The sequence below is a fragment of the Engystomops pustulosus genome, unplaced genomic scaffold, assembly GCF_040894005.1.
Source record: "Engystomops pustulosus unplaced genomic scaffold, aEngPut4.maternal MAT_SCAFFOLD_194, whole genome shotgun sequence".
Taxonomy (NCBI): domain Eukaryota; kingdom Metazoa; phylum Chordata; class Amphibia; order Anura; family Leptodactylidae; genus Engystomops; species Engystomops pustulosus.
This window is the reverse complement of record NW_027285074.1, coordinates 115,001-135,000: the sequence shown is the minus strand read 5'-3', so window position 1 is coordinate 135,000 and position 20,000 is coordinate 115,001. Positions and strand designations below refer to the sequence as shown.

Genomic DNA, 20,000 nt, shown 5'->3' with positions numbered 1-20,000 from the left:
GGTAGGCAGGTGCGATACCATCGACAGTTGATAGGGCAGAAACCTGAATAGATCGTCGCCGTCACGGAGGACGTGCGATCGGCCCGAGGTCACCTAGAGTCGCCAAGTCTAGGACGGGGCTGGCGCCGCCGCGGGCCCGGAGGACCCGCCGCGGAACCAGGGCTCCCCGGATTGGTTTTAAGTCTGATAAATGCACGCCTTCCTGGAGGGCAGCGCTCGTGGGCACGTATTAGCTCTAGAATTGCCACAGTTATCCGAGTAGCACACCATCAATGCGGAACGATCAAAGGAACCATAACTGATTTAATGAGCCATTCGCAGTTTCACCGTAAAGAATAGTCAGTACTTAGACATGCATGGCTTAATCTTTAAAACAAGCATATACTACTGGCAGGATCAACCAGGTAGCCGGGGCTCTGAGGGGTAGACTCTTGGAGTCAGGCTCCGTGAGCTCATGGGAACGCTCGTTGCTGCTGCTACCGCAGCGCTTCTCCGCCGCCAGAGAAGACCTCGCAGACAACATTGTGGATGGAGCTTAGGGCAGGGGGGCAAGAAAGATGCTCTCGCGGTCCCTTCCAAGGACCCGAAAAAGCCTTTCCTTCCCCCCTCCCTCTCGCAGTCGCTGGCTTTCCCCACTCAGATCAGCCAAGAAGCGGCGCTCGACTCTCACCTCCATCAGCACCTCCGAAGCTCGGACAGCTCCTGTAGGCTGCGCATAGAAGGAAAGCATTGGACGCTCGACTTCAGCACCTCGACAGCGCCACCACCACCTCTCACCACTGTTAAGCGAGAGAGAGACGATAGGGAGCCGTCGCGACGTACCCATGCAGCGCCGCCCGCCAACGCACAGAGGAGCGGAGGGGATCGGGCGCCAGGTCCGGGGGAAGGCTGGGAGGGAAGCTACGGCGCTGCTACCCAGCTTTCAACCCTTCGGGACCGGTGCTCCGCTCCTATCGCTCCGGCGAACAGGGTCCGCTACGCTTTCAACACCAGCGCCCGGCAGAGGGCTTGGAGAAGGCTCGCGCGGATCCTCGGCTCGGATCGCCTGGCTTCGCGGGAGCGGCCTTCGGCTAGGGCCGACGACGGCCGGACCGAGCAGATTTGGACCGGGGTGCGGGGCGAGTACCTGCCTCTCTCACGAAGGGAGTGTCACCGGTAAGAAGCCTCTTCCCACGTCTGCTTGCCGACTTACGCTCGCCCCGACGAGAGGCCCAACCGAAAGAGTGGAAAGGGGCAGAGATTTCCAGGGTCGCCCCACCAGGGATGCAATACCCCAGTGCAGGCAGTCGGCCCTGCCCCGAACCTACTCGGTGGTTTGAAGGTTAACCTCTTGGGGAAAAGCAGCGATTCGCCTCGCGGTGCGTGCCTCCGCGGATCTAAACCCCCTCGATCGATGTGGGGCCAGAGGACCCCTTTTCCCCGTACGAAACTGTCAGCTCACCATGGGCTCGACGTCCGTGGGTCGGGGAGTTGAGCGCTTACGCGCGGCGGGACCTTATAACCTGCAGCGGCTGAGGAGCGAAGATTTCCAGGGTGGGCCCCCGGGGATGCCATACCCCGAGCAGCCTGTCGGCCCCGCTCCTAGCACGCTGGCAAGCAATGGAGTCTTCCCCGCGGCAGCCACCGCCTTCGCCCTAGCCTCGCCGTCAGTCGATGAAGAACGTCGTTCGCCCTCCTCTGCTCGGGATTTGGAAACGGCCTGGCCTTCGCCTACTCCGTCGGGCAACTGCCTTCCGCCAGCCCCTTCCCTCGAATCCCCTTCTTCCATTTTAGACCCGATCAGGGGATTGGTCAGCCCAGCCCTGGGGTAGGAAGAGGGGTTGGGGTCGGTTCGGCTTCGGGTGCCCCCGCTCGGCCAAAGGTTCCCCTCGCTTTGGAAGCACGCGAGGTCGCGGAGGGTGTCGGGGTTATTTTCGGCTCCCTGGCTTCGCGGGAGCGGCCTTCGGCTAGGGCCGACGCCGTCCGGCCCGCGCAGATTTGGACCGGGGTCCGGGGCGAGTACCTGCCTCTCTCACGAAGGGAGTGTCACCGGTAAGAAGCCTCTTCCCACGTCTGCTTGCCGACTTACGCTCGCCCCGACGAGAGGCCCAACCGAAAGAGTGGAAAGGGGCAGAGATTTCCAGGGTCGCCCCACCAGGGATGCAATACCCCAGTGCAGACTGTCGGCCCTGCCCCGAACCTACTCGGTGGTTTGAAGGTTAACCTCTTGGGGAAAAGCAGCGATTCGCCTCGCGGTGCGTGCCTCCGCGGATCTAAACCCCCCTCGATCGATGTGGGGCCAGAGGACCCCTTTTCCCCGTACGAAACGGCCGGCTCACCATGGGCTCGACATCCGTGGGTCGGAGAGTTGAGCGCTTACGCGCGGCGGGACCTTATAACCTGCAGCGGCTGAGGAGCGAAGATTTCCAGGGTGGGCCCCCGGGGATGCCATACCCCGAGCAGCCAGTCGGCCCCGCTCCTAGCGCGCTGACGAGCAATGGAGTCTTCCCCGCGGCAGCCACCGCCCTCGCCTCGCCGTCGGTCGATGAAGAGCCGAGTTCGCCCTCCTCTGCTCGGGACTCGGAAACGGCCTGGCCTTCGCCTACTCCGTCGGGCAACTGCCTTCCGCCAGCCCCTTCCCTCGAATCCCCTTCTTCCATTTTAGACCCGATCAGGGGATTGGTCAGCCCAGCCCTGGGGTAGGAAGAGGGGTTGGGGTCGGTTCGGCTTCCGGTGCCCCCGCTCGGCCAAAGGTCCCCTCGCTTTGGAAGCACGCGAGGGTGCCGGGGTTATTTTCGGCTTGACGCCTAAGTCCGGTCCCTGCCGGCTCCCGTCGAGGCCCGCGGTCAAAACCAGCTCCCCGGCTGTCGGAGCCGGAGCCCCGCAGCCCGAGCGGACGCACCGAGTCCCTCATGTAAGGGATAGCCGCCTCTACGGAACGGCCCGGACTGGGACCAGGCTCCCCCAGGCGCCGAAGGGGTGGGTCGGCCGTGTTGCCGAAGCTTAGCCGGCGCTGATGACCGCAGCCCCTAACGACGCCCACAGGCGGGGGAGCCAAGGAGAGCACTAGGAAGACGTGGCGGGGTCGGACGGCTCAATTTCCAGGGTGGGACCCCGGGGGTTCAGTACCCCGGGCATCCGGTCGGTTTCGCCGGCGAGACCCCAAGCCTTCCACGGCCCCCTTCGTGGGTGCAGGGATACCGAGCAGGGTGGCTTAGACGCCAATTCCCCAGAAGTATTAGGGATAGGGTTTGTCCGGGCGCCATCCGCAGCGACAACCTCGCAAAAGAAGCTCTCTTCCACAAAGCACGGGCAACGTTCGGGTGCGAGTGTTGGTCTCCCATGGTCTACCGACTCCCCCGGGCGGCCCAAGCGTTACGCCCACGGCCGGGCCCTCGAGCAGGCGCACCCCTGGTGCCTCTCGTAAGGGAAGGCTACGGTCCTCAACCCCTCGTATGGCGGGGAGGGCGCATTTGAAACGCTAAAGGACGAGCCCTGTTCGGGACCTGGCGGGGATCCGCGGATTGGCGAGAGGGATGGGTCTGCCGTTGGTCAGAGGGGACGCACCCCTGGGACGCAGTTTGGCATTAGCGACCGATGGCCCATCTACGACCATGTACTCCGGGAGCGCCAAGGAGGACGCGGGTGGGCTTTGGGGGCAGACTCAATTTCCAGGGTCTGGGCGCCGGGGGTGCAATACCCTTAAGCGCTCATGTCGGTTTCGTCTGCCGCCCGCCTCTGGCCCGGCTCCTAGTGACGGGTGCTGTGAACGTGCGATCGTGCTTGCGGTTGAAGAGTTCGAAGGCTACCGCTGGGGATAACACGCCCGGGGAATTTAGAAAACCCCCCCCCTCCGCTACAATCTCTGCTTCTGCCGGACTCGGAGGGGAGCCGCCCCGGGGGCGACCGCTCCCTCTCCTCTTCCGCGGCGTGCCGCGCGCTTCGCCGTCAGCAGCGGAGCGAACCTTTTTCTCGGTCCGCAGCTCTTCAGGCGTAGGCGGGCAGCGCTAACAGGGTACACTGGGGACCACTCGACCGCTACCGCTCCTACGGCAGACGACCCTACCTACCGCGGAAGCGCCACGGTGGGTCTAAGCCTCGTCCCCGCGAGGAGCAAGCGGGAGCCGTCCCTTTTCGTGCTGCGGAAATAAACCGTGGACACAGAAGTGTCTGCGCTCTCCGACCGGGCGGGGGGCGATTGGACTTGCCCGAGGGACACTAGGCGAGGCGCTACCGCGGGGAGCCGGAGCTCCTCGCTGGACGCTGCCGCCGCCAACGCCGCCGCCCCCCACCCACGGTACGGTGGAGTACGCCCGTTCCATACGCTTCGTAGCAAACCTCAGCCGAAGCAGAGAGTCCTACCGCTTGTGGCAGGAGCGGGGCCGTGCGAGGACCACACTGGCACCGCGCTACACAACCTTAGGCAGAGGACGACAGCCGCTCACGGGGAGCGGGGGATTGATGCGCGACCAAGACTGAGGCTAAGGAACGCTTTACCATAAACCGGCCGGGGCCAATACCCCTGACCGAGCAAAGTGCCTTGCCCCGCCGGATCGCGCTGTGTCAGATCGATCAAAAGAGCGGAGAGCCGAGACTCTACCGCTGGGAGTTTGTGGAGAACGGCCTGGCTTGCGTCCCGTCCTCCCGCCCTCGACCTCACATGGCTAGCCTCACCCGCCGGGAGCCACCCCATTGGGGACCGTAGGGCGGAGAAGGGGTCTCCGCGTCCGGAATTTTACTTGTGGAGAACGGCCTGGCTTACGTCCCGTCCTCCCGCCCTCGACCTCACATGGCTAGCCTCACCCGCCGGGAGCCACCCCATTGGGGACCGTAGGGCGGAGAAGGGGTCTCCGCGTCCGGAATTTTACTTGTGGAGAACGGCCTGGCTTACGTCCCGTCCTCCCGCCCTCGACCTCACATGGCTAGCCTCACCCGCCGGGCGCCACCCCATTGGGGACCGTAGGGCGGAGAAGGGGTCTCCGCGTCCGGAATTTCTTGTGGAGAACGGCCTGGCTTGCGTCCCGTCCTCCCATGGCTAGCCTCACCCGCCGGGCGCCACCCCATTGGGGACCGTAGGGCGGAGAAGGGGTCTCCGCGTCCGGAATTTCTTGTGGAGAACGGCCTGGCTTACGTCCCGTTCTCCCGCCCTCGACCTCACATGGCTAGCCTACCCCGCCGGGCGCCGCTCCATTGGGGATACGGTACAGCAAAGCGCGACGCCGCACGATGCCAACACTTTGTGCAAAAACCTGGCAGAGTCGACCAAAACCTCGCTTCTTTGACCGGTATTTTTGATGCTTTTCTCTGCCGCCGAAGGTGCACTGAGGGTCGGATCGCCCAAAATTTTTATGTTTTTGTCTGCGGTTCTTCCGAGAGGTGCCCGCCTGGCAGTTCTTTTTCAGCAGCCTTCGAAGGACATCCGGCGGGCAAGCCAGGGGTCGGCAGCCGCCGGCGGTGAGCCTTCCCCGGCAGGAGCAGGGCAGCTCGGACCGCAAAATTTTTTCGACTTTCGCCGAGGCCAAAAGCCCATGCACTTCGAAATCCTGCCCGCAGCGCCGTCTCCTGTCAGACTTCCCATGCCGCCTGCGGTGGTCCTCGCCCGGCAGAGAGAATCCGGAGTCGCCCTCTCACCGGTTCTTTTTCACCATTCCGGAGCTCTAGAATCTGCCGGACACCGAGTGGCCGAGGACGCTTCCAGGAGGGCGGCAGCGAGAGGCAGAGTGCCACCGGTCGGGTCCCCGGTTCTCCCACACTTTGAAAATTTTTCCCCGTTTGTTCTGGTGGGATGGAGAGAGAGCGTGGCTTATGCGCCCTCTGCCCCGCGGTACGCCCTTGGCTAGCCTTACGCCGGTGGTTCGCCAGGCCACCGGCACCTTGTACAGCGGGGTCGGCGTGGCTTATGCGCCCTCTCCCCCGCGGTCCGCCCTGGCTAGCCTTACGCCGGTGGTTCGCCAGGCCACCGGCACCTTGTATGGCGGGGACGGCGTGGCTTATGCGCCCGTCAACCCACCTGCTCGCCCCGGCTAGCCTTTTACCCGGAGGGCGCCACGCTCCGGGTACCAGTGAGCGGCACGAACCCAGTCATACCATGCCGCTCACCTCGCGCCCTCTCCGGCCTCCGCCGCGGAGACCTCCCGCTCTGTTCTGCGGAGAGCGATTACGGGCACAATCTACAAAGTCCCCGATGGTTAAGGACGTAGACTGTTGAGCGGGACCTACACACTCTTGTAGCCGAAGGGGCTCGCCATTTCCCGCAGAAAATGGATCACCTCCCGCAGAGGAACATGAAATGCCCCTTCCCGCGGGACCCGAAGGACCGCCCTGTCCGAGCAGGCCTCCAGGACCACGGCACGCAAAAGCGACTCAGTCCCGCTGGCATTACGGATCTGACTTAGTGCAAAAACCTGGCAGAGTCGACCAAAACTCCCCTTCTCTGACCGGTATTTTTGCTGCTTCTCTCTGCCGCCGAAGGTGCACTGAAAGTCGGACCGGTCGGTTTTGGTCTGCGGTTCTTCCGAGAGGTGCCCGTCTCGGGGTTCTTTTTCAGCAGCCTTCGAAGGCGATCCGGCGGGCAAGCCAGGGGTTGGCAGCCGCCGGCGGTAAGCCTTCCCCGGCAGGAGCAGGGAAACTCGGACCGCAAAATTTTTTCGACTTTCGCCGAGGACAAAAAGCCCAGCCACTTAGAAAGCCTGCCGCGGCGCCGTCTCCTGTCAGACGTCCCCGCCGCCTGCGGTGGTCCTCGCCCGGCAGTGAGAAACCAGAGTCGCCCTCTCTCCGGTTCTTTTTCACCATTCCGGAGCTCTGGAATCTGCCGTACTCCGAGTGACCGAGGACGCTTCCAGGAGGGCGGCAGCGAGAGGCAGAGTGCCACCGGTCGGGTCCCCGGTTCTCCCACACTTTGAAATTTTTTCCCCGTTTGTACTGGTGGGATGGAGAGAGAGCGTGGCTTAAGCGCCCTCTGCCCCGCGGTCCGCCCTGGCTAGCCTTACGCCGGTGGTTCGCCAGGCCACCGGCACCTTGTATGGCGGGGACGGCGTGGCTTATGCGCCCGTCAACCCACCTGCTCGCCCCGGCTAGCCTTTTACCCGGAGGGCGCCACGCTCCGGGTACCAGTGAGCGGCACGAACCCAGTCATACCATGCCGCTCACCTCGCGCCCTCTCCGGCCTCCGCCGCGGAGACCTCCCGCTCTGTTCTGCGGAGAGCGATGACGGGCACAATCTACAAAGTCCCCGATGGTTAAGGACGTAGACTGTTGAGCGGGACCTACACACTCTTGTAGCCGAAGGGGCTCGCCATTTCCCGCAGAAAATGGATCACCTCCCGCAGAGGAACATGAAATGCCCCTTCCCGCGGGACCCGAAGGACCGCCCTGTCCGAGCAGGCCTCCAGGACCACGGCACGCAAAAGCGACTCAGTCCCGCTGGCATTACGGATCTGACTTAGTGCAAAAGCCTGGCAGAGTCGACCAAAACTCCCCTTCTCTGACCGGTATTTTTGCTGCTTCTCTCTGCCGCCGAAGGTGCACTGAAAGTCGGACCGGTCGGTTTTGGTCTGCGGTTCTTCCGAGAGGTGCCCGTCTCGGGGTTCTTTTTCAGCAGCCTTCGAAGGCGATCCGGCGGGCAAGCCAGGGGTTGGCAGCCGCCGGCGGTAAGCCTTCCCCGGCAGGAGCAGGGCAGCTCGGACCGCAAAATTTTTTCGACTTTCGCCGAGGACAAAAAGCCCAGCCACTTAGAAAGCCTGCCGCGGCGCCGTCTCCTGTCAGACGTCCCCGCCGCCTGCGGTGGTCCTCGCCCGGCAGTGAGAAACCAGAGTCGCCCTCTCTCCGGTTCTTTTTCACCATTCCGGAGCTCTGGAATCTGCCGTACTCCGAGTGACCGAGGACGCTTCCAGGAGGGCGGCAGCGAGAGGCAGAGTGCCACCGGTCGGGTCCCCGGTTCTCCCACACTTTGAAATTTTTTCCCCGTTTGTACTGGTGGGATGGAGAGAGAGCGTGGCTTAAGCGCCCTCTGCCCCGCGGTCCGCCCTGGCTAGCCTTACGCCGGTGGTTCGCCAGGCCACCGGCACCTTGTATGGCGGGGACGGCGTGGCTTATGCGCCCGTCAACCCACCTGCTCGCCCCGGCTAGCCTTTTACCCGGAGGGCGCCACGCTCCGGGTACCAGTGAGCGGCACGAACCCAGTCATACCATGCCGCTCACCTCGCGCCCTCTCCGGCCTCCGCCGCGGAGACCTCCCGCTCTGTTCTGCGGAGAGCGATGACGGGCACAATCTACAAAGTCCCCGATGGTTAAGGACGTAGACTGTTGAGCGGGACCTACACACTCTTGTAGCCGAAGGGGCTCGCCATTTCCCGCAGAAAATGGATCACCTCCCGCAGAGGAACATGAAATGCCCCTTCCCGCGGGACCCGAAGGACCGCCCTGTCCGAGCAGGCCTCCAGGACCACGGCACGCAAAAGCGACTCAGTCCCGCTGGCATTACGGATCTGACTTAGTGCAAAAGCCTGGCAGAGTCGACCAAAACTCCCCTTCTCTGACCGGTATTTTTGCTGCTTCTCTCTGCCGCCGAAGGTGCACTGAAAGTCGGACCGGTCGGTTTTGGTCTGCGGTTCTTCCGAGAGGTGCCCGTCTCGGGGTTCTTTTTCAGCAGCCTTCGAAGGCGATCCGGCGGGCAAGCCAGGGGTTGGCAGCCGCCGGCGGTAAGCCTTCCCCGGCAGGAGCAGGGCAGCTCGGACCGCAAAATTTTTTCGACTTTCGCCGAGGACAAAAAGCCCAGCCACTTAGAAAGCCTGCCGCGGCGCCGTCTCCTGTCAGACGTCCCCGCCGCCTGCGGTGGTCCTCGCCCGGCAGTGAGAAACCAGAGTCGCCCTCTCTCCGGTTCTTTTTCACCATTCCGGAGCTCTGGAATCTGCCGTACTCCGAGTGACCGAGGACGCTTCCAGGAGGGCGGCAGCGAGAGGCAGAGTGCCACCGGTCGGGTCCCCGGTTCTCCCACACTTTGAAATTTTTTCCCCGTTTGTACTGGTGGGATGGAGAGAGAGCGTGGCTTAAGCGCCCTCTGCCCCGCGGTCCGCCCTGGCTAGCCTTACGCCGGTGGTTCGCCAGGCCACCGGCACCTTGTATGGCGGGGACGGCGTGGCTTATGCGCCCGTCAACCCACCTGCTCGCCCCGGCTAGCCTTTTACCCGGAGGGCGCCACGCTCCGGGTACCAGTGAGCGGCACGAACCCAGTCATACCATGCCGCTCACCTCGCGCCCTCTCCGGCCTCCGCCGCGGAGACCTCCCGCTCTGTTCTGCGGAGAGCGATGACGGGCACAATCTACAAAGTCCCCGATGGTTAAGGACGTAGACTGTTGAGCGGGACCTACACACTCTTGTAGCCGAAGGGGCTCGCCATTTCCCGCAGAAAATGGATCACCTCCCGCAGAGGAACATGAAATGCCCCTTCCCGCGGGACCCGAAGGACCGCCCTGTCCGAGCAGGCCTCCAGGACCACGGCACGCAAAAGCGACTCAGTCCCGCTGGCATTACGGATCTGACTTAGTGCAAAAGCCTGGCAGAGTCGACCAAAACTCCCCTTCTCTGACCGGTATTTTTGCTGCTTCTCTCTGCCGCCGAAGGTGCACTGAAAGTCGGACCGGTCGGTTTTGGTCTGCGGTTCTTCCGAGAGGTGCCCGTCTCGGGGTTCTTTTTCAGCAGCCTTCGAAGGCGATCCGGCGGGCAAGCCAGGGGTTGGCAGCCGCCGGCGGTAAGCCTTCCCCGGCAGGAGCAGGGCAGCTCGGACCGCAAAATTTTTTCGACTTTCGCCGAGGACAAAAAGCCCAGCCACTTAGAAAGCCTGCCGCGGCGCCGTCTCCTGTCAGACGTCCCCGCCGCCTGCGGTGGTCCTCGCCCGGCAGAGAGAAGCCGGATTCGCCCTCTCTCCGGTTCTTTTTCACCATTCCGGAGCTCTGAAATCTGCCGTACTCCGAGTGACCGAGGACGCTTCCAGGAGGGCGGCAGCGAGAGGCAGAGTGCCACCGGTCGGGTCCCCGGTTCTCCCACACTTAGAGAATTTTTCGCTTGGTGCTGCTGCGAGGACGTAGGTCTTTCGACCGGGGCAAGCCTGGAGGGCGGTAGCCGGGTTTGGCGCCCTATTCCCGGCTAGCTCTCGGCGGCTTCACCCGGTTGGAGCTCCGACTTCCATGGGCATGTTCCTCACCGGGACCTACGACAAAGTGTGGCCGAGGGACAGTGACACATTCCCGGGTAGCCTGAGTGGCTGCTCCCGCTGAGCCACTTCCATGGGCATTATTCCTCCCCGGGACTTGCCGCCAAGTCTTGGCCGGGGGACAGTGACACATTCCCGGCTAGCCTGAGTGGCTGCTCCCGCTGAGCCACTTCCATGGGCATTATTCCTCCCCGGGACTTGCCGCCAAGTCTTGGCCGGGGGACAGTGACACATTCCCGGGTAGCCTGAGTGGCTGCTCCCGCTGAGCCACTTCCATGGGCATTATTCCTCCCCGGGACTTGCCGCCAAGTCTTGGCCGGGGGACAGTGACACATTGCCGGGTAGCCTGAGTGGCTGCTCCCGCTGAGCTCTTACTTCCATGGGCATGTTCCTGACCGGGACCAACTACCAAGTGTGGCCGGGTTTCGAGCTCCAAACTCGGCTTGCACTTGGTGGCCAAGGGGGTCCCCTCCGCTCCAGGAAGGGCGCCCTCCAGCGGGCAGACGAGGGTACTTCTAGTCTGCCCGAGCTCCATGGGGCCCCTCTCGCCCCTAGGCTCCCCGCCCAGGGTTCCAGGGTCCCGGCTACAGCCACCCAGCCGAGTCCCATATAGGGTACCGGGCCTGGCAGGAATCATGCCGGAATTAGTGAGACCTCCTCGGCCGCGGCTCAGCCGCAAAACTCCCTTTCGCGGTTCTCTTCCCACCAACTTCCATGGGCATGTTCCTCACCGGGACCTCCGACCAAGTGTGGCCGGGGAACAGTCACCCATGCCCGGGCAGCCTCAGCGAGTGCTCCCGCTGAGGTCAACTTGGAGGTTGGAGCTCCGACTTCCATGGGCACTATTCCTCCCCGGGACCTGCCGCCAAGTCTGGCCGGGGGACAGTGACACATTCCCGGGTAGCCTGAGCGGATGCTCCCGCTGAACTCTTTAGTTCCATGGGCATGTTCCTCATCAGGAACCCAACGACCAAGGGTGGCCGAGGGACAGTGACACATTCTCGGGTAGCCTGAGTGGCTGCTCCCGCTGAGCTACTTCCATGAGCACTATTCCTCCCCGGGACCTGCCGCCAAGTCTGGCCGGGGGACAGTGACACATTCCCGGGTAGCCTGAGTGGCTGCTCCCGCTGAGCTACTTCCATGGGCACTATTCCTCCCCGGGACTTGCCGCCAAGTCTTGGCCGGGGGACAGTGACACATTCCCGGGTAGCCTGAGTGGCTGCTCCCGCTGAGGTACTTCCATGAGCACTATTCCTCCCCGGGACTTGCCGCCAAGTCTTGGCCGGGGGACAGTGACACATTCCCGGGTAGCCTGAGTGGCTGCTCCCGCTGAGCTCCGACTTCCATGGCCATGTTCCTCACCGGGACCTCCGACCAAGCCTGGCCGGGTTTCGAGCTCCAAACTCGGCTTGCACTTGGTGGCCAAGGGGGTCCCCTCCGCTCCGGAAAGGGCGCCCTCCAGCGGGCAGACGAGGGTACTTCTAGTCTGCCCGAGCTCCATGGGGCCCCTCTCGCCCCTAGGCTCCCCGCCCAGGGTTCCAGGGTCCCGGCTACAGCCACCCAGCCGAGTCCCATATAGGGTACCGGGCCTGGCAGGAATCATGCCGGAATTAGTGAGACCTCCTCGGCCGCGGCTCAGCCGCAAAACTCCCTTTCGCGGTTCTCTTCCCACCAACTTCCATGGGCATGTTCCTCACCGGGACCTCCGACCAAGTGTGGCCGGGGAACAGTCACCCATGCCCGGGCAGCCTCAGCGAGTGCTCCCGCTGAGGTCAACTTGGAGGTTGGAGCTCCGACTTCCATGGGCACTATTCCTCCCCGGGACCTGCCGCCAAGTCTGGCCGGGGGACAGTGACACATTCCCGGGTAGCCTGAGCGGATGCTCCCGCTGAACTCTTTAGTTCCATGGGCATGTTCCTCATCAGGAACCCAACGACCAAGGGTGGCCGAGGGACAGTGACACATTCTCGGGTAGCCTGAGTGGCTGCTCCCGCTGAGCTACTTCCATGAGCACTATTCCTCCCCGGGACCTGCCGCCAAGTCTGGCCGGGGGACAGTGACACATTCCCGTGTAGCCTGAGTGGCTGCTCCCGCTGAGCTACTTCCATGGGCACTATTCCTCCCCGGGACTTGCCGCCAAGTCTTGGCCGGGGGACAGTGACACATTCCCGGGTAGCCTGAGTGGCTGCTCCCGCTGAGCCACTTCCATGGGCACTATTCCTCCCCGGGACTTGCCGCCAAGTCTTGGCCGGGGGACAGTGACACATTCCCGGGTAGCCTGAGTGGCTGCTCCCGCTGAGCCACTTCCATGGGCACTATTCCTCCCCGGGACTTGCCGCCAAGTCTTGGCCGGGGGACAGTGACACATTGCCGGGTAGCCTGAGTGGCTGCTCCCGCTGAGCTCTTACTTCCATGGGCATGTTCCTGACCGGGACCAACTACCAAGTGTGGCCGGGTTTCGAGCTCCAAACTCGGCTTGCACTTGGTGGCCAAGGGGGTCCCCTCCGCTCCAGGAAGGGCGCCCTCCAGCGGGCAGACGAGGGTACTTCTAGTCTGCCCGAGCTCCATGGGGCCCCTCTCGCCCCTAGGCTCCCCGCCCAGGGTTCCAGGGTCCCGGCTACAGCCACCCAGCCGAGTCCCATATAGGGTACCGGGCCTGGCAGGAATCATGCCGGAATTAGTGAGACCTCCTCGGCCGCGGCTCAGCCGCAAAACTCCCTTTCGCGGTTCTCTTCCCACCAACTTCCATGGGCATGTTCCTCACCGGGACCTCCGACCAAGTGTGGCCGGGGAACAGTCACCCATGCCCGGGCAGCCTCAGCGAGTGCTCCCGCTGAGGTCAACTTGGAGGTTGGAGCTCCGACTTCCATGGGCACTATTCCTCCCCGGGACCTGCCGCCAAGTCTGGCCGGGGGACAGTGACACATTCCCGGGTAGCCTGAGCGGATGCTCCCGCTGAACTCTTTAGTTCCATGGGCATGTTCCTCATCAGGAACCCAACGACCAAGGGTGGCCGAGGGACAGTGACACATTCTCGGGTAGCCTGAGTGGCTGCTCCCGCTGAGCTACTTCCATGAGCACTATTCCTCCCCGGGACCTGCCGCCAAGTCAGGCCGGGGGACAGTGACACATTCCCGGGTAGCCTGAGTGGCTGCTCCCGCTGAGCTACTTCCATGGGCACTATTCCTCCCCGGGACTTGCCGCCAAGTCTTGGCCGGGGGACAGTGACACATTCCCGGGTAGCCTGAGTGGCTGCTCCCGCTGAGCTCTTACTTCCATGGGCATGTTCCTCACCGGGACCAACTACCAAGTGTGGCCGGGTTTCGAGCTCCAAACTCGGCTTGCACTTGGTGGCCAAGGGGGTCCCCTCCGCTCCGGGAAGGGCGCCCTCCAGCGGGCAGACGAGGGTACTTCTAGTCTGCCCGAGCTCCATGGGGCCCCTCTCGCCCCTAGGCTCCCCGCCCAGGGTTCCAGGGTCCCGGCTACAGCCACCCAGCCGAGTCCCATATAGGGTACCGGGCCTGGCAGGAATCATGCCGGAATTAGTGAGACCTCCTCGGCCGCGGCTCAGCCGCAAAACTCCCTTTCGCGGTTCTCTTCCCACCAACTTCCATGGGCATGTTCCTCACCGGGACCTCCGACCAAGTGTGGCCGGGGAACAGTCACCCATGCCCGGGCAGCCTCAGCGAGTGCTCCCGCTGAGGTCAACTTGGAGGTTGGAGCTCCGACTTCCATGGGCACTATTCCTCCCCGGGACCTGCCGCCAAGTCTGGCCGGGGGACAGTGACACATTCCCGGGTAGCCTGAGCGGATGCTCCCGCTGAACTCTTTAGTTCCATGGGCATGTTCCTCATCAGGAACCCAACGACCAAGGGTGGCCGAGGGACAGTGACACATTCTCGGGTAGCCTGAGTGGCTGCTCCCGCTGAGCTACTTCCATGAGCACTATTCCTCCCCGGGACCTGCCGCCAAGTCTGGCCGGGGGACAGTGACACATTCTCGGGTAGCCTGAGTGGCTGCTCCCGCTGAGCTACTTCCATGAGCACTATTCCTCCCCGGGACCTGCCGCCAAGTCTGGCCGGGGGACAGTGACACATTCCCGGGTAGCCTGAGTGGCTGCTCCCGCTGAGCTACTTCCATGGGCACTCTTCCTCCCCGGGACTTGCCGCCAAGTCTTGGCCGGGGGACAGTGACACATTCCCGGGTAAGCCTGAGCGGCTGCTCCCGCTGAACTCTTACTTCCATGGGCACTATTCCTCCCCGGGACTTGCCGCCAAGTCTTGGCCGGGGGACAGTGACACATTCCCGGGTAGCCTGAGTGGCTGCTCCCGCTGAGCTCCGACTTCCATGGCCATGTTCCTCACCGGGACCTCCGACCAAGCCTGGCCGGGTTTCGAGCTCCAAACTCGGCTTGCACTTGGTGGCCAAGGGGGTCCCCTCCGCTCCGGGAAGGGCGCCCTCCAGCGGGCAGACGAGGGTACTTCTAGTCTGCCCGAGCTCCATGGGGCCCCTCTCGCCCCTAGGCTCCCCGCCCAGGGTTCCAGGGTCACGGATCCAACCACCATGCCGAGTCCGGTTTGGGGACCGGGAATGGCAGGAATCAAGCCGGGATCGGTGCGCCCTCCTCGGCCGCGGCTTAGCGCAAAAACTCCCTTTCGCGGTTCTCTTCCCTTCAACTTCCATGGGCACGTTCCACACCGGGACCTACGACCAAGTGAGCCCGGGGAACAGTCACCCATGCCCGGGCAGCCTCAGCAAGTGCTCCAGCTGAGGTCAATTTGGAGTTTGGAGCTCCGACTTCCATGGGCATGTTCCTCACCGGGACCTACGACCAAGCGTGGCCGAGAACAGTGACACATTCCCGGGTAAGCCTTAGCGGCTTCTCCCGCTGAGCTCCTACTTCCATGAGCACTATTCCTCCCCGGGACTTGCCGCCAAGTCTGGCCTGGGGGGACAGTGACACATTCCCGGGAAGCCTGTGCGGCTGCTCCCGCTAGGCTCTTACTTCCATGGGCATTATTCCTCCCCGGGACTTGCCGCCAAGTCTGGCCGGGGGACAGTGACTCTTGGCCGGATAGGCCAAGTGGCTTCTCCCGCTGACTTGCCCCTTTGGAAGTAGTAGCTCCTACTTCCATGGGCATTATTCCTCTCCGGGACCTACTGCCAAGTGTGGCCGGGGAACAGTGACTCTTGGCCGTATAGGCCAAGTGGCTTCTCCCGCTGACTTGCCCCTTTGGAAGTAGGAGCTACGACTTCCATGGGCATTATTCCTCCCCGGGACCTACTGCCAAGTGTGGCCGGGGAACAGTGACTCTTGGCCGGATAGGCCAACTGGCTGCTCCCGCTTAAGTGCCCCTTTGGAAGTAGTAGCTCTCACTTCCATGGGCATTATTCCTCTCGCTGACCTACAGCCAGGTGTCTTCACCCTTTGGAAGTAGTAGCTCCTACTTCCGTGGGCATCATTCCTCCCCGGGACTTGCCGCCAAGTCAGGCCGGGGGACAGTGACATGTGGCCGGATAGGCCAAGTGGCTTCTCCCGCTGACTTGCCCCTTTGGAAGTAGTAGCTCCTACTTCCATGGGCATTATTCCTCCCCGGGACTTGCAGCCAAGTCTGGCCGGGGGACAGTGACTCTTGGCCGGATAGGCCAAGTGGCTTCTCCCGCTGACCTCACCCTTTGGAAGTAGTAGCTCCTACTTCCATGGGCATTATTCCTCCCCGGGACTTGCAGCCAAGTCTGGCCGGGGGACAGTGACTCTTGGCCGGATAGGCCAAGTGGCTTCTCCCGCTGACCTCACCCTTTGGAAGTAGGAGCTCCTACTTCCATGGGCATTATTCCTCCCCGGGACTTGCCGCCAAGTCTGGCCGGGGGACAGTGACATGTGGCCGGTCAGGCCAAGTGGCTTCTCCCGCTGACTTGCCCCTTTGGAAGTAGTAGCTCCTACTTCCATGGGCATTATTCCTCCCCGGGACCTACTGCCAAGTGTGGCCGGGGAACAGTGACCCTTGGCCGGATAGGCCAAGTGGCTTCTCCCGCTGACTTGCCCCTTTGGAAGTAGTAGCTCCTACTTCCATGGGCATTATTCCTCCCCGGGACCTACTGCCAAGTGTGGCCGGGGAACAGTGACCCTTGGCCGGATAGGCCAAGTGGCTTCTCCCGCTGACTTGCCCCTTTGGAAGTAGTAGCTCCTACTTCCATGGGCATTATTCCTCCCCGGGACCTACTGCCAAGTGTGGCCGGGGAACAGTGACCCTTGGCCGGGTAGGCCAAGTGGCTTCTCCCGCTGACTTGCCCCTTTGGAAGTAGTAGCTCCTACTTCCATGGGCATTATTCCTCCCCGGGACCTACTGCCAAGTGTGGCCGGGGAACAGTGACCCTAAACCGGGTAGGCCAAGTGGCTTCTCCCGCTGACTTGCCCCTTTGGAAGTAGTAGCTCCTACTTCCATGGGCATTATTCCTCCCCGGGACCTACTGCCAAGTGTGGCCGGGGAACAGGGACCCTTGGCCGGGTAGACCAAGTGGCTTCTCCCGCTGACTTGCCCCTTTGGAAGTAGAGGCTCCTACTTCCATGGGCATTATTCCTCCCCGGGACCTACTGCCAAGTGTGGCCGGGGAACAGTGACCCTTGGCCGGATAGGCCAAGTGGCTTCTCCCGCTGACTTGCCCCTTTGGAAGTAGTAGCTCCTACTTCCATGGGCATTATTCCTCCCCGGGACCTACTGCCAAGTGTGGCCGGGGAACAGTGACCCTTGGCCGGATAGGCCAAGTGGCTTCTCCCGCTGACTTGCCCCTTTGGAAGTAGTAGCTCCTACTTCCATGGGCATTATTCCTCCCCGGGACCTACTGCCAAGTGTGGCCGGGGAACAGTGACCCTTGGCCGGGTAGGCCAAGTGGCTTCTCCCGCTGACTTGCCCCTTTGGAAGTAGAGGCTCCTACTTCCATGGGCATTATTCCTCCCCGGGACCTACTGCCAAGTGTGGCCGGGGAACAGTGACCCTTGGCCGGATAGGCCAACTGGCTGCTCCCGCTGACTTGCCCCTTTGGAAGTAGAGGCTCCTACTTCCATGGGCATTATTCCTCCCCGGGACCTACTGCCAAGTGTGGCCGGGGAACAGTGACCCTTGGCCGGATAGGCCAACTGGCTGCTCCCGCTGACTTGCCCCTTTGGAAGTAGGAGCTCTTACTTCCATGGGCATTATACCTCTCGGGCACTTAGAGCCAAGTGTCTTCACCCTTTGGAGGTAGTAGCTCCTACTTCCATGGGCATTATTCCTCCCCGGGACCTACTGCCAAGTGTGGCCGGGGAACAGTGACTCTTGGCCGGATAGGCCAACTGGCTTCTCCCGCTGACTTGCCCCTTTGGAAGTAGGAGCTCTTACTTCCATGGGCATTATTCCTCCTCGGGACCTACTGCCAAGTGTGGCCGGGGAACAGTGACTCTTGGCCGGATAGGCCAACTGGCTTCTCCCGCTGACTTGCCCCTTTGGAAGTAGGAGCTCTTACTTCCATGGGCATTATTCCTCCTCGGGACCTACTGCCAAGTGTGGCCGGGGAACAGTGACTCTTGGCCGGATAGGCCAACTGGCTTCTCCCGCTGACTTGCCCCTTTGGAAGTAGGAGCTCTTACTTCCATGGGCATTATTCCTCCCCGGGACCTACTGCCAAGTGTGGCCGGGGAACAGTGACCCTTGGCCGGATAGGCCAACTGGCTGCTCCCGCTGACTTGCCCCTTTGGAAGTAGAGGCTCCTACTTCCATGGGCATTATTCCTCCCCGGGACCTACTGCCAAGTGTGGCCGGGGAACAGTGACCCTTGGCCGGATAGGCCAACTGGCTGCTCCCGCTGACTTGCCCCTTTGGAAGTAGGAGCTCTTACTTCCATGGGCATTATACCTCTCGGGGTCTTAGAGCCAAGTGTCTTCACCCTTTGAAGGTAGTAGCTCCTACTTCCATGGGCATTATTCCTCCCCGGGACCTACTGCCAAATGTGGCCGGGGAACAGTGACTCTAGGCCGGATAGGCCAACTGGCTTCTCCCGCTGACTTGCCCCTTTGGAAGTAGTAGCTCCTACTTCCATGGGCATTATTCCTCCCCGGGACCTACTGCCAAGTGTGGCCGGGGAACAGTGACTCTTGGCCGGATAGGCCAACTGGCTTCTCCCGCTGACTTGCCCCTTTGGAAGTAGTAGCTCCTACTTCCATGGGCATTATTCCTCCCCGGGACCTACTGCCTAGTGTAGCCGGGGAACAGTGACTCTTGGCCGGATAGGCCAACTGGCTTCTCCCGCTGACTTGCCCCTTTGGAAGTAGGAGCTCTTACTTCCAAGGGCATTACACCTCTCGGGCACTTAGAGCCAAGTGTCTTCACCCTTTGGAGGTAGTAGCTCCTACTTCCATGGGCATTATTCCTCCCAGGGACCTACTGCCAAATGTGGCCGGGGAACAGTGACTCTAGGCCGGATAGGCCAACTGGCTTCTCCCGCTGACTTGCCCCTTTGGAAGTAGTAGCTCCTACTTCCAAGGGCATTATTCCTCCCCGGGACCTACTGCCTAGTGTGGCCGGGGAACAGTGACTCTTGGCCGGATAGGCCAACTGGCTTCTCCCGCTGACTTGCCCCTTTGGAAGTAGTAGCTCCTACTTCCATGGGCATTATTCCTCCCCGGGACCTACTGCCTAGTGTAGCCGGGGAACAGTGACTCTTGGCCGGATAGGCCAACTGGCTTCTCCCGCTGACTTGCCCCTTTGGAAGTAGGAGCTCTTACTTCCAAGGGCATTACACCTCTCGGGCACTTAGAGCCAAGTGTCTTCACCCTTTGGAGGTAGTAGCTCCTACTTCCATGGGCATTATTCCTCCCAGGGACCTACTGCCAAATGTGGCCGGGGAACAGTGACTCTAGGCCGGATAGGCCAACTGGCTTCTCCCGCTGACTTGCCCCTTTGGAAGTAGTAGCTCCTACTTCCATGGGCATTATTCCTCCCCGGGACCTACTGCCTAGTGTGGCCGGGGAACAGTGACTCTTGGCCGGATAGGCGAAGTGGCTTCTCCCGCTGACTTGCCCCTTTGGAAGTAGGAGCTCCTACTTCCATGGGCATTATTCCTCCCCGGGACTTGCCGCCAAGTCTGGCCGGGGGACAGTGACACTTGGCCGGGTAGGCGAAGTGGCTTCTCCCGCTGACTTGCCCCTTTGGAAGTAGGAGCTCCTACTTCCATGGGCATTATTCCTCCCCGGGACTTGCCGCCAAGTCTGGCCGGGGGACAGTGACACTTGGCCGGGTAGGCGAAGTGGCTTCTCCCGCTGACTTGCCCCTTTGGAAGTAGGAGCTCCTACTTCCATGGGCATTATTCCTCCCCGGGACTTGCCGCCAAGTCTGGCCGGGGGACAGTGACACTTGGCCGGGTAGGCGAAGTGGCTTCTCCCGCTGACTTGCCCCTTTGGAAGTAGGAGCTCCTACTTCCATGGGCATTATTCCTCCCCGGGACTTGCCGCCAAGTCTGGCCGGGGGACAGTGACACTTGGCCGGGTAGGCGAAGTGGCTTCTCCCGCTGACTTGCCCCTTTGGAAGTAGGAGCTCCTACTTCCATGGGCATTATTCCTCCCCGGGACTTGCCGCCAAGTCTGGCCGGGGGACAGTGACACTTGGCCGGGTAGGCGAAGTGGCTTCTCCCGCTGACTTGCCCCTTTGGAAGTAGGAGCTCCTACTTCCATGGGCATTATTCCTCCCCGGGACTTGCCGCCAAGTCTGGCCGGGGAACAGTGACATGCGGCCGGATACGGCCGAGCGGCTGCTCCCGCTGACGTCATCACTTTGG

General features: G+C 62.4%; 1 non-coding gene across 1 annotated transcript in view; it reads right to left on the bottom strand.

Moving 5' to 3' along the window:
- The window catches only part of LOC140108889 (18S ribosomal RNA), a 1,886-nt gene extending 1,479 nt beyond the window's left edge, over nucleotides 1-407 (bottom strand). Inside the window, exon 1 of the ribosomal RNA XR_011851330.1 lies at nucleotides 1-407. This exon is cut by the window's left edge and continues 1,479 nt beyond it. This is a non-coding gene — a ribosomal RNA (18S ribosomal RNA).
- Between the last annotated feature and the right edge of the window lie 19,593 nt (nucleotides 408-20,000).